Raw genomic sequence first — 15183 nt, forward strand, 5'->3', positions numbered from 1 at the left:
TGTGTCACTCTAACTTACCATGAGCATTAGTCAGGAAGCCAATCATGCATCATCCCTATACCATCCATCTCAGCAGTCCCTCCTACTGTATACTGGCCAGTCACTTTAATTCCTCATGGACAGACAATATTATAGCAGATCACAACAACAGTGACAGAATTTGTATTGGTTCATGTGTATGTGTAACATAAGCAATACTAAATGGCCGTCTGTATTGCAGGCTGGCTCGTATAAGTGGGCTAGCATGGTGAGCCTTCCATACTTTAAAGAAAAAAAAAATCTTAATGTAGATATATTAATATATTATATTAAGAAATGGCTTAAAGTGGATTTGTGGAACACCAATTTGAGAAAACGGCCATACATTTCTCGTGCAATGGAGTTCATTTATTTCAGCCATTATTTCCATCAGACCCATAACACACCTGTATGTAAAATACATAATGGGGTATATGAAAGAGCATTATTATTTTCAGTTTTTTTTTATCAATGTTCAGCTTAAATTTATTATATTCCAAGTGACAAACAACAAAATCATAATTTTATGTTTTTTTTTATAAACTATGGTTTTATAAATAAATGCAAGCTAACAGCAATTTTCTGATTATTATGCTAGCTATATGGGAGCAGCATAAGCTGTCGTTTAGTGAGGTTGTTCCTTTACGTATGCCAGTAGCTTTAGGCCCATGACAAGATCCCGTGCTGTAAGGCTCACCCATACCAGCCTTATATCTGTAACACAGCCAGTGATAGATAGATAGTAGCAAAAATATAGGTAGTAGGAAAATAGTTTTCCTCATCCCAGAAACTCTCAACATCATGGAAGAAATGTGATCACTTAATTGTTTTGTGAACTTGCATTATAAAACAAATCAACATTGAAAATCAAAACTATGATTAATGGTGGAAATAAGAGCATTACTTCATTCATCACAATGTGATGAGAACCTACAGGGTTGGAACTAAACAGCCTAGTGGCTATAAGAAAACCACTTGTTAGTGATGTTAAAAAGGCTTCCCTTTTCTAGGGAGTATAAAGATAACTTTGGCATACCAAGAAAAAACAGGCGTGTGGTCTGATGAGTCCAGATCGACCATATTCCAAAGCGATGGTTGTGTCAGGGTAAGAAGGAAAGCGCATGAAGTGATGCATTAATCCATAATGGCCACTGTACAAGCCTCTGAAAGCAATGATGTGATCTAGGGTTGCTTCAGTTGGTCAGGTCTAAGCTCCACAAAGTTATGTGGCAATAAAATTAAGTCAGCTGACAACCCAAATGTACTGAATGACCAGATGAGCATAAATTGATCTCTCTATACTTTAAAATAAACCTATGATAAAAAATTATAAACCCTTCATTTCTTTTCTAAGTGGGCAAAATTATAAAATCTACAAGGGATCAATCAATAAATGTCTGTGGATTTCAATCCATCTATCTAAAAATTATACAAGAAATGTTTTTTTTTAATATTGCAGATGAAACTAGTTGAAATGTAACATATAGAAGGTGACAGATTAAAAGGAAATGCATCTATGTGGGTTTGCTAGTTGTGTGACCATCATGAGCTGTTTGAACACTGAGGCATTCTTCCAAAAAGATGTTGTGAAGAGGACAAGTGGACAAGACAAATGTCAGCAAACTGCCCCATATAACATAAAAGAGCCACGGTTGTTATGTCAAAATATGACAGTTTCTAAATTCTTAGAAGAGTTTCTCTGAAGTTTCCTCACTTTGTTGCTGCCATGGGAACAACTGACAATGCTAACAGAGATGTTATTTATGTCAGTGCTGTGTGCATTGTTGATGAAGGGTTTGAATAACTGCGCTACAAATGTGGTTAAAGAAAAGCCTCTATGTACATTTCCCTCATGTACATCCAACTGCATTTTATGCGGTGCACCAAATCAGCAAATTCAGCATTCTAAACTCTTATTTTGAAATCTTATGTTGCATTTCTTAAGGTAATCTGTGATTTGTACAACTTCATTACTTTCATTTCGGGGAACACAGTAGCATGCTTTGTAAAGGAATTGCCTATTGATTGCTATCTCAGGATTGCATATTGAGAACAATTTAACCAATTCATTTAAATTATTATTGAATGTTTAAGCCATTACATCCTTAAGCCATTTATAACATGGGATGATTATCTCAATAATAATCTGTCAATTCAAGCAGCAAACATTAGACAAACGCACAAACTATGCCCAACTACATTTTTCTTATATTTTCTGTTATCTTAAAGGAACTACAAGTCTAATATTTTGGAAGCTCACTATTTGGATGAAAACTGAATGGAAAATAGATAATTCGATTGAAGGTCATGATTTGTTCCTGACAAGCGTTCAATACTAAAAGAGAAAGAGCTCTGAGATGACTCACAGATAGCACTATATCTGCATTTTAAAAGCTCCCTGAAGAAAGACCTGGTCTCTACTTCGGTGTTCAAATAAGATACGCAATCTCAGAAGACTGTAAAGTCTGAAAAAAAAAGGACATGATGCTAGGCATGAGAGAGAAAGAGAGAGAGAGAGAGAGAGAGAGAGAGAGAGAGGTTGTGGAAAGCAGAGATTGGTGTGAGAGAATGAATTAACACCTGTTATGTGTGATGAATTCGAGATTCGCCTGCTGCTGTGATCGTGGACACTTGTCAGGGGAGTGTTAGTCCTTATCATACATCACACAACACTACACTACAGACACACTCATGGAGGACTCAGAGAAGCTCTCTTTTATTTGTTCTGTGCTGTAGGCTTAAGCCTGCAATATTGATTCTTTCTTATCTGGCCTGATTTTTACCAAAGTGCTAATATCACCTCACTATTCTTCTCATTGTTCCGGAAAGCTTTCAGGAAATCGGGCAGTGAGTATTTAGATAAGGCTATTTTCTAGCAATTTAATCAAACATCTGGCATTTTGGAATCCTTGGTTAATGGCATAGCATGTTGGTTACTTGTGTCTTCTTATCTCAGAGTTATTTGGGCCAGCTGGTGGTAACAAGGTCATTGAAAAATAAACATTAATTTTATCACCCAGCTGCTTGAGGCCCTGATTTTCTTCCCTTTAGGCAAAGGAACAAATTAACAATTCTACAGCCAACCGGGCCAACCTGAGAAAAGCGAAGAGTTTTTATACAAAAAGTAAAAAATTAACAGAATCTAAATTTAACATTTAAATTTTTATTTCAAATTTATTTGTATAGCCCTTTTAACAATGAATATAGTCACAAAGCAGCTTTACAAAACGTCTACATTTTATTCTTCATCAGTTTGTCCCTAAACCAGATGAAACAGTAGCAAGAAAAAGACAAAAAAAAACAAATTATATTAAAAAAATTAATATTATAATGATAAAGCTCAAATTTTCCAGATTTTAAAGGGTACCTGCAAGGTTTAAATTAATTTTAGAGTAAAATTGTTTTGATTTCTTTATGTAATTGTAGTGTAGTAAAGGTACATGTATTAATTGTTGCAAAACCATTTAAATGCTTTATTGAACACCTTTGTGTCGCTGATTTTCTAGAATTTAAAACAAAGTTCAAATTTCTGAGTGTCTTTAATTTTTTTATTTGCCGTACACCATTTTTGTTGTTGTTGTTGTTGTTGTTGTTGTTGTCGCCTTGTTAGGAAACAGCAGGGTTCTACATGTAACCTGTAAAAACTTATCGCAGGACCTTTCTTCTGAAAAAAACTTAATATACAGTAGATACAATTTCATTTAGTTAGACAAGATTTAAACATATACAGCATTTTGAAGGGAAAAAGAAAAACAACTAAGAAATCTACCTTTAAAATATTCAGTCATTAAATATTCAGTACTTTATGTTTGATATGGCCATGACCCTATCTGATCTTTATTACTTATTCATAGGATGTATGTACACATTAAAGACTTCAGGTGATGATTCAATCTGGAGATGGTTTTTAACCCTTTGCGCCTCGAACTTTCACAGAGGGAAGCTGTTCCTCTTGACTTACTTAAAGGCTTTTCCATTGATTAGTGTCCAAGGTCTCTGTTACCACTGCAGATGAGGCTTTCACTTCTATTCATTGATCCTTAAAGAGAGAGCTTTAATCATTTTGAAGTGTTAAAGTAATTTATTCCACTATAAATCCAAAACCATAACATCAGACTCACTGACATTGAGATGAACATTAAATGGCAGTGGTGGCTCAGTGTGTTAAGGCTCTGAGTTATGGATCAGAAGATCAGCTGTTTAAGCCCCAGCTCCGCCAGATTGCCGCTGCTGGGCCCTTGAGCAAGGCCCTTAACCCCGTCTGCTCCAGGGGCGCCATAAAATGGCTGACCCTGCGCTCTGACCCCAGCCTACTAACAAGAAGCTGGGATATGTGAAGAATAAAGACTGTGCAATAATGTAAGTGTGATGAATAAAGGCTGAACTTAAAAAAAGTATTTAATATGCACCAAGGACAAATCTTTTCTTAAGTAAGACTGCTAATTGTTTTCTAATCAGTCTGTTACCTAGCAACTGACTCCAGTACCTCATCTGAAACTAATTTTGTGTTATTGAAAAAAGGTGAATGAGAACACATTAAATATCTCTTTCCACCCTTTTACACTGATGTGCCACTCATGTACAGTAACTACAGGTTTACAGACATTTAGACATTCAGTGGTTTGTCTAAACTCAGGCTGAGGGCTATTAAGGTGTCTTGGAGACAGAAAAACAAGATAAACACATTGTCATGACACCATCGTTTTTAAAACCATTTCATTTATATAATGAGTGTAATGAACAATAAGTTTTACACCAGCCAGCATGGCATGTAATGCGAATTACAATTGTTTCCTGCTTGATTTGAATCTTCGGCTACCTTGTGGTACCATAGGGGGTGAGGTATTATTAGCACCCTGAAACTGCTCAATTAGCAATTATTCAGCTCTCCCAGCTGGTGGCTAATCAAAGCTAATTAGTTGTGAAGTATTTCTTTAAGTAAGTTTGGAACAGCAGCAGCTGTAGCAGAGGTCTCTCTCCCTTCACACTCTGTCTGGAAGAAGACGAGGAACTCTACATGTGAGAGTCCATCAGGAAAGCACAACAACAAAGTCTTGTCTCTCACAGAGACATGGAGAACATGTCCAATCTTCAATCCATCAAATCTCACTATGATGCTGCTTTCTTGTATCTAGGCTGCAATGACACATTGGCATAATTAAGTACACTTAGAAAACTATCGCTTAGAAAATGGCTTATCAAAATAATTGACAGACAGCCCAACTGTATCAGATTTTTCGAATCTGTCTGATGACATGGCAATGCTACTTCTACATTTTGCAGAGCACTCATGTTCAGCCTTTAAGTCAACTAGACAAGTAGTTCTCAACTCCAGACCTGGACGACCACTCAGCTCCCAGCTCACTTAATTTAACTAGTCAGCTAATTAACAGCCTTATCTTATTTGAAATGGGTGTGATAAGGCAGGGAAAACACTAGAATGTGCAGAGCAGTTTCCTCCAGAATCAGGGTTGAGAAGCATTGAGCTAGACCAGTCCCCTCCAACCTGAGTGATACTGGCTATTCTTTGAGTTTTGGTGAGTCTGTGCCTACTTTAGCCTCAGATTCCTGTTCTTGGCTAACAGGAGTAGCACTCAATGTTATTTAATGCTGTTGTATCTATTTGCTTTAACGTTTGGTGTGGTGTGTGTTCTGAGAGGCTTTTCTACTCACCATGGTTGTAAAGCCTGCTTTTCTGAGTTACTATAGCCATCTTTTCATCAATGTCATTATGGCATTCCTTCCACTGAGCTATTGTTAATATATACAATAAATTTATATTATCTAAAAGGGAGTACGCTACTTAGTACAGTATTGGCTAAGTTCCTTTTTAGCTTCATGTTTGTTAAATAAAGTATTGCACAGTTCACTTGTTCACTTGTTCACTTGTCTGAGGTTGTCTTTGGCACTATACAGGATGTATTTTTATGTTTTTACACAAAACACAAAATTAGTAGAGGGGATATTAACTTTTGAACATGACTGTACATTATCTCACACATTAAAGTTCCACATTAATGAAGCAATATTTTTTCTCTAGATTGACAATATATTCTTTCAAGTAAGCTCAGAGCCTTGTTTCTCCGCCTTACTTAAACAGTTAAGACACCGTTCAGCACCACACAGTGCTGAGTGACTAATGCTGACAAAAGCTTTTGTTTAGCATGTTTATCGTCCAAAAACAAACTTAATCTTTAATAAAAAAAAAATGACACCCAACAGGAAAAAGGCACAATGCCAGATTGGGTCTCCCACCAAGCCACAAAACCTCCCATGGGCTGGCCTATATTTAAACCTGAGATTATCCTGAGTACTAGCAGCTCAAGCCAGACACCCTACAATATCCTTTCCTGAAATCCTTGTTGAGGATTTGACCTGAGGCGTGATTCATACCCTTCTCCACTCCACACTGGTGGCTCAGTGGGCAGGTAAGCACAGTCTCATACTGACAAACATGGCCCAAGCCTAGGCAGTCTGGCATATGGAAGGGCCTTCAACAACGATTTTGGTTATAAGTGCACAACTTTGTGGGTAGGATAAATCCCTGTGTGTAATCATCTTACTTTGAAGGCAATAGTGGTCTGTGTGTCAGATCTAGCACTGTGAGGAACTGTGAGGAACTGTAAGCCCCATAGATCAGACCATCTGAAGGGATCAAATTGATACATGTGATCCTGTTTTGCAATTAGTGGAAAGGGTTGGGCCAGGTGTACACTAATTACAAAACTAGATCACATGTATCAATTTTATATTCTGATGTTACACAACCTAATATTTTATCCCTCTCAAATTGTTTTGTTCAAGCTTTGTTTTTTTACCTGAGTTAACTGTTTCCAAGAAGACGTTTAAAACAGTCACTGTAATTTAAATCCTAGCAGGCAGAGGAAGTCAAAAACCTGTCAGTGGTCGAGATGACTCCATGTTAACAGAGTGAAATACTCTTTCAATGGATTTTTTTTGTCATCTTTTGTCTGACCTTTGAATGGCATATCGCCATAGCAAGAGGTCAAACTTGTGAATGCTATGACTGAATCATAAATGCTAGCACCTTTTTTTTTTCTCTCCACATTTGTGTCCAGTAGAAACATGATTCTAGCCAGAGACCAGAGATTATGTAGACCAGTGTCTAGCTCCAAGCACATCATACATTTGTCTGAAACAAATTCTGTACTTAGTGACAATGTAGGTCGCTCCTTAATAGAATTTGTAACCCTTTATCTCAGGCCTTGGTTCAAAAAGTCAAACAACTACAGCAGTTTTGACTCTTATCTCTAATCATCTTTCTCATCACCACTTCTCTCCTGGCTTCACTCGACCCAACGGCCGGTTTGTTTCTGCCCATGCTGAGTTCATGAGCATGCTGTGTTTGATTGGACTGGCATTGAAGGAGAAAACAAAGGCGAAGACTGATGGAGCGTAAAAGTGAACATCTCTTGTCAAAATGTACAGCAATCTCCATTCATAGCAGAATAATAGTCTTGGCTGTTTGACTAAAGTGTCCATGAAACCGAGAAATGTTTTGTTTCTCAGCAGCTGCTGATGTCTACAGGTGGTGAAACGTCTATAGTGGATGAGCCTACTTCAGTTCTGGACTGCTGATTTATTATCAACTTATGATATGTACAGTATGTCTAAAATACAAACCACCACCAAAAGCTTGGATATTTTGTAAATTAGACAATTTGTAAATACTCTTAAAAAAGAACAAATGTAAAAAATGTATTATTTTTAATGGCTTGGCTGCCCAACTTGCAAAGCACTCAAAAATGTTGGGACAGGGAAAAAATTTTGAGTAAAAAATGTTTGGCGAGGGGGAAAATACATTGAGTGACACTGTAAAACATTCCACAATAAGCAGTTGAACTGAGAACAAATGAGGCTGTTGTGATAAAAGGATAAAAGGGTATAAAAGGCTCACTAAAGGCTCAAATAAAAGATGGGTCCATAAATTCAAAAGGGGCATTTCTCAGTGCAAGATTACAAGGAATGTAGGTCTTTCACCATCTACAGTTTGTTGTATTGTGGTTTCCACCACTACAAGGACGCGAACCCACATTGAATCCACTAATTATATGTTACTACAGAATGTCACTATGCACTGCGCAAATACTATATTATAATTACCTGTTATACCCGAACAGCAAAATATACAATTAATTCATAACACTCTGAAAATATTACATGTGGACAGTTACTTCGATGCTGCTAGCCGTGGGCAGTAAGATTTTACCCATCACACACCAGTGTTGCTGCTTACTGATACAAGCGGGAATATCTTGGAGGCACTAAATGAAATATTGGTGAAACAACAATATTCAAAGAGATGCATTATGAATCTGAAGGGGAGGGGAGGCAGCTAAGGCCACACTAGTACCTAATACTACTGGGTCTTTGGTGGACTTCTGTTTTGTGTTTGCACCCTTTAAATCGTCAGGGTCAGTTGTTATAGACACAAGCAGACATGGCGAAATCCCATGTAATAATGCCAGGACAAATGAAGAGACAGGGCTGGATATCCAGCGGACTGTGTAGGGGTTGAGGGTGGACACTGAAAGAGCTACATTGTCTCTTATGGACAAAATGATGCAATTATTAATGTTATTACCTGTTTATTTATGAGAAATAGTTAAATTTTTTGATCTTACAATATGTTTTATATGTTTACTATCTAAGTTTAGTTTATCTTGTAGCTGGCAAAATTGGTTACTTCAGGCAACAGAGGCAAAAATGATCAGTGTGTCTAAAATTTAAAATGGGCCTTTTCCTTTTGTTAATGATTTCCTTGCATTAACAGATCATTATGTTATTTGGTATATGCCAGTATTCTTGTGTTTAGAGCTGATTTTTTTATACTCAGCCATGCAGGTTGAAACTGGTAACTAGAAAGTTAATAAATCGATGTGGAGGATAGGAGATAAATCATTCTTGTGCTAGAGTTTTGTGTTAATTCTACCAAAGATCTGTTTAAGAAACATAATGAATACATTTGGGGGGAAAAAGAGTCAGAGAGAGAGAGAAAGAGCATTAAATAAGCCATGCCAGTTGTTTTAAAAAATGTCCCTAGTGTTCAGAAATGCGTAAAGAACTTATAAAACCCCGTTATTATCTTACTGATTCACACACCTGAGCCCTCTGTGATTTTTGATCTTGTGACGGAGGACGTGTGAAAAGAATGAGGTAGCTGTCAGAGTGAATCTCACCACGCGTCTGACCACTGACAAGCTCCATCTCTCTCCTGATTCCCATCTTTCTCGGAAGAATATTCACTTTTAGACGAACTGGTCTGCACAGAGTGCAAATGAATCTGAGAATAAACCAATATAAATAGGAGGTGGAACAAAAACTGTACAGTCATACACAAATAGACTCGGTGCTATTTTTTGTAGCCCTTTAATGACTGTCTGTCTTCCTGCATGAGTATTTTAGTCATGTGTAGGGGGTTTTGTATCCGCTCCACAAGATGATCCATGTACTGGAGCTATTTATAGAAGAGGACGACAAACATCCCAAGTTGAGATCACCATATGTAGACAGGTAGCAATAATTCTTATTAAAGGTTCAAGCTATTAAATGTGGATGAAACATGCTGACCAGTGCTATGTGACTCACTCCTCACAGTGTTTCGCCAGAGAAATTGTCAGCAAAAATTCTCCGGTGCACAGCAAACATATTAATCACATGCATTTTCCGTCTCCTATATGTTTAATATGTACATATAGTATGGCGTACATATGTAAGAGAGAGAAAGCATTATTGTCGTGACAGAGATAGAACACACCTGAGACAGCTAAACAGGCAAATGTCTATTGCAGATTCTTCTTTCATCCAACACTGCTCCCTGGTGGTGAAACTAAATATCTGCTCTGATGGTGGTTTCTTGCCCTTTGGTGGAACATAAAGAAACACTCACTCATTCACTCGTCGTCTATACCGCTTCATCCTGCGTACAGGGTCTCTGGTGTCCGGGAGACTATCCCAGGAGTCTTAGGGCACGAGGTGGGGTACACCCTGGACAGGGTCCCAATCCATCACAGGGCACACACACTCATTCACACATTACAGGCAATTTGGGAACGCCAATTAGCCTAACCTGCATGTATTTGGACTGTGGGAGGAAACCGGAGCACCTGGAGGAAAACCACCAAGCACGGGGAGAATGTACAGGAATTCTCTGTACATGCAGATGCACGCAGACTCCAAGGCAGGAATCGAACCCGGACCCTGGAGGTTCAACGCAACAGCGCTAACCACTAAGCCACTGTGCTGCCCATAAAGAAACAATCATTAGATTGATGTGCATTTCCTTTACATACATTGAAAAAGTCACACTTTAGTTATTTATGTTACAGAACCTTTTAATGTAGCATCTAATTGTAGCCACAGTAATGATTGCTACACTTTTTGTGCTTAAATGGAATGTTTTCAGTACTTAGTATGTTTTAATTGTACAAATATAAAAAAAAATGTCTTTAATTGTGTACTTAAACATGCAAAAAATGTTATCCTTTAATTGTATTATGATATACAATGGGTATTTTAATGTACGCAATAAGGCAAAAAGTTTATGGACACCTGACCATCAAATCCATATGCTCATTAAATCCCACTCTTCTTGCTGTTATAATAAGCTCCACTCTTCTAATATGACTTTCCACTAGATTTTGTTGTGTGGCTGTGGGAAGAGAACTTAATGAGGTCATTCACTAATGTCAGGTGAGGAGGTCTGGAGTGCAATTTATGCTCTGTGCTCTATGTTGGGCTTGTGGTCATGGCTTTTGTGAATTCTACTCAATTTCTTCCACACCTATGACTAATCGCATTCACAGACCCTGTTTGTGGACAGGAGGACTGCCATGCTAGAACAGGAATGAGTCTCTTAGTTCAAGAGAACGAGAATTGTTATGCTACAAAATACAAAGACATGCTATACAGGTAGCTTCCAACTTTGTGGTAAATCTTTGGGAAGAACCTACATATGTGCTGATCAGAGGCGATTCTAGTGTTTGTTGGGGCCATAGGAAAAATGTCGCAGGAGGCTTCTCCAACCAGCATTCATCACCATTGTCTTATAAAGAATAAATAAGTTTGTCAGCCCTTAGGAGCCCCCTACTGACCTGTGCCCTCGAGCAGTGCCTGCCTTGCTCGTTGACAAGCATGTCTGGTGCTGATCAGGTGTTTATAAACCTTTGGCAATATAATGTAATTAAATATAAAATAAAAATATGGCACTATCATGGCACTACGAAATTGATAAAAATACATCTATTCTTCAAGGTTCTAAAGGTTCTGCACATCTCCCAAAACATGCGAGAAGTTGAAATGGCAAACTAATAATAATAATAATGGTGGTGTAGTGGTTAGCACTGTCGCCTTACACCAACAGGGTCCGGGTTCGACTCCTGGCCAGGCTCGATTTCCGTCTCTGTGTGCATGCAGTTTGCATGTTCTCCCTGTGCTTTCATCCGGGTTCTCCAGTTTCCTTCCAAAGACATGCAGATTAGGCTAATTGCCGTTCCCAAATTGCCTGTAGTTTGTAAGTGAATGTGTGTATGCCCTGCGATGGTTTGGCACCCTGTCCAGAGTGTACCATGCCTTGTGCCCTAAGTCTCCGGCCCCCGGCATAAAGCGGCATAAAGTGGCATAGACGATGAGAGTGTCCTCTCTTCTGTGTGAAAGAGTGATATGACATCTTATCCAGGGTGTATTCCAGCCTCACATAGATTCTGGATTCACCATGATCCTGGCCAGAAATAAATGGATGGATGGATGGATGGATGAATAAATAGATAGATTTATTGATTGATTGATTGATTGATGACTTTATTAATCCTAAAGGGAAATTCTAATTGCATACTTTACATGAAAGTAAGAGTATACATCTATTTCATCATGCTGTACATGTTACAATCAATACATCCCAAAGCATATAATCCTTAGAGCAGTCCATCTTACAAGTACTACAAAGTCCCAACAGTATAGGTTTTAAAAAACATATGGTGTACAAGAGGTAGTTGGATTCAGGAGATTCAATAGAAATAGGAGTGCGATAGGAATGCTCTCAGGGTCACAATAAGTTTATTTAACTGGATATCATATTTTTAATTAATATGCCCACTGCGATTTAAAAATTCCACACTATGTATAGATAACAAATACGGACTCATTAAAAGCTTTTAACATTTATTATGCATGACCAACTTACACATTTCCAGCAAAGTAAAGAAGTTACAGAACCTGATCCTCCACCCACTAAAAACAAGCCAGAACATAGACTGGTCATTATAAATTATAAGTGTGTGTGAAAGTGAATGTGTAATCCTGTGATGGATTGATATCCCAGAATAAAACGGTAAGTATTGAGAAATTGTTTATTTGTTTTAATCTTTATGTCTACTTTTAATTGAGTTAGTGTTCATTTTATTCTCTCTGTTCTGTTTTTTTATCTGGTTTAGGTCTATAAAGCGTCATCTTGGCTCCCTCTAAAGGTTCACTTTAATTTTGTTTATGCATTTACTGTATGCTGTCACTCAGTCACCATGTGTCTCTATTCATCGGCTGTTTCTTTCAGTTTTTCAATCAGCCAACATGCCTTGCACTCATGCCAAAATAATGATAATAAAAAAACACACCAGATGTGATGGGCTTACAGAAACACTGACTATGTAGCTTCTATCATACAGTAAACCCACGAGTACTACATATCATCGAAAACTTGGCAGCGTCTCAAACCAGTAAAAATCTATTTAACGAATTTCATCTGACTTGTAAATTTTTTTTACAGCTCTAGAATATTTCACGTCAATAAACGAGGTTGTCTGTAAGACCTTTTATTTAGTACTTGCTCTCATTTTTTCCCCTCAGGTACAGACATTAGTGTGAGGCTGAGAACTGTACAGTAGGGGTAGCTCTCACTTCTTCTACTGAACATTGATTCTGAACATCTAAGGCAGACAAAACAAACCTGGTCTCGGAGCTCCTGGGAGCCTGCTGTGTTGCTATTTTTATCAAAACCACAACAAAAACACTTAATTCTGGGAGACAAGCATGCAAAACAACAGAAAATGAAATAAAGAGTAAAGAGAAGTGCAGTCTGTGCAGGGTGTTGTGCTTGCCTTTTATCTCCCTTTGCAACATTCGTGCACACTTCATACATTCCTACATGATAAAGAGGCAAATTATCTGTTTTATGTTGCAATTACACCTACAGTAATTATTTCTGATGAGAAGAATGTGTCTGCCTTGTGTGTAACACTGTACATCTGGAGCTCCAGCTGTGTTGTACAAATCCACTAAGAACACCTGACTCCAGCGGTGTATGTTTTAAATATAATATACAGTACATTGTTTAGCCATAACATAAAAATCAACTGCCGAATATTGTGCAGCTCTGACCTGTCAAGGCATGGACTCCAAAAGACCTGAAGGTGCTGTGCTGTGATATCTGGCACCAAGATGTTAGCAACAGAACCTTTAAGTTGTAGAGGTAGCGGGATTGGGGCCTTTATTGATCAGACTTGTTGGTTCTGCACATGCCACAGATGCTTGTTTAGATTAATATCTAGAATTTGGAGACCAAGTCAACACCTTGAATCCTGCATCGTGATCCTAAAACCAATTCTGCAATGTGGCAGGGCACATTATCATGTCATTATGAATAGGGCCACTGACGTTGATCACATGAAGGTCAAGGTGGTATAGTGGTTAGCACTGTCACCCTGCATCCCCGGGTAAGGGTATGATTTCCGTCTCAAATCTGTGTGCATGGAGTTTGCAGGTTCCCCGTGTGCTTGGCGGGTTTTTTCCAAATACGCTGGTTTACTTCCCACAGGTCAAAGATATGGTGTTCGCAATTTGCCCGTATAGTGTGTGTATATATGTGTGTGTGCCCTGCGATTGGTGTACCCCATCTTGTGCCCAAAGTCTCCTGGAAAAGAAACCCCCCCAGGGAGAAGGATTTCCAACAGAGGGTTTAAGTAAAAAATAATAATAATAATAATTATCCAAAAAGGTTGGGTACACTCTGGACAGGGTGCTAATCCACCGCAGGGCACATACATACACACACATACACACACACACTACAGGCAAATTGGTAACACCAATTAGCCTAATTTGCATGTCTCTGTACTGTGGGAGGAAACCGGAGTACCCGGGGGGGAAACCCACCAAGCACAGTATTCAGGGTTGTGGGCGGCCTGGAGCCTATCCCTTAGGGGGGGCATAAGTCAGGGTACACCCTGGACATGGTGCCAATCCCCCGCAAGGGACACACATACACACACTTTGGGCAATTTAGAAATGCCAGTTAACATATCTTACATGTTTTTGGACTGTGGGAGGAAACCCAGCAAGCATGGAGAGAACATGAAACCTCAATGCACACAGAGACGGGAATTGAACCTGGCTGGGAATCAAACCTGGGCCCTGCAGGTGCAAGGCGACAGTGCTAACCACTACACCACAATGCCGCCTCCACCCAATTTAGTTAAATGAATATCCTCATTTTATTAAAATGAATCTACAAAGTCATTATCAAGGAATATAAGGCAAATAAATCAAGTGGCAGAAAAGTACTTTAAAAAATAGTTTAATAAAATAGTCTAATCAGCTACATTGAGATAAATGCTGTGAATTTGTCCTTTTGACAATGAACCTGAACACACACACACACACACACACACACACTCACACTCACACTCACTACTCAAGTGTTTGAAGTCATGACAGCTTTGCAAAAATATTACAAGAACTGTTCCGTTTTAAAAACCTGCTCCCATCTTAAATAACTGCATTTAAATAATCTTCTGAGCAATCACATTTACAAGTCACACTCTGGCGCACTGTCTCATCTCCCCGATCATTCTGACATTTAGAGCTTTATTCAATCATTTATAGCAAAGGCACTCTGCGAAAAATAAAGTGTGGCAAAGTCAAGGACAAGTTACAGTCCGACAAAAAAGTGCTTTGTTTGACAATACTAAACCTTTTGGTGTCCTGCGATTGCTGCAAGGGGCCTCTTAATGCCAGACAGTGGTCACGCTGTGATCAGCAGGATGTGCTGTGGCATAAATTAAGCACGGTGGATGTTTTAGTACTGACATTGTAGAAAAAGGCAGATACTAATTATTACAAAATGTTAGAAATTACCTTGCAATTAAAAAAATA

This window comes from Clarias gariepinus, chromosome 14 (genome assembly GCF_024256425.1).
Source record: "Clarias gariepinus isolate MV-2021 ecotype Netherlands chromosome 14, CGAR_prim_01v2, whole genome shotgun sequence".
Lineage (NCBI taxonomy): Eukaryota > Metazoa > Chordata > Actinopteri > Siluriformes > Clariidae > Clarias > Clarias gariepinus.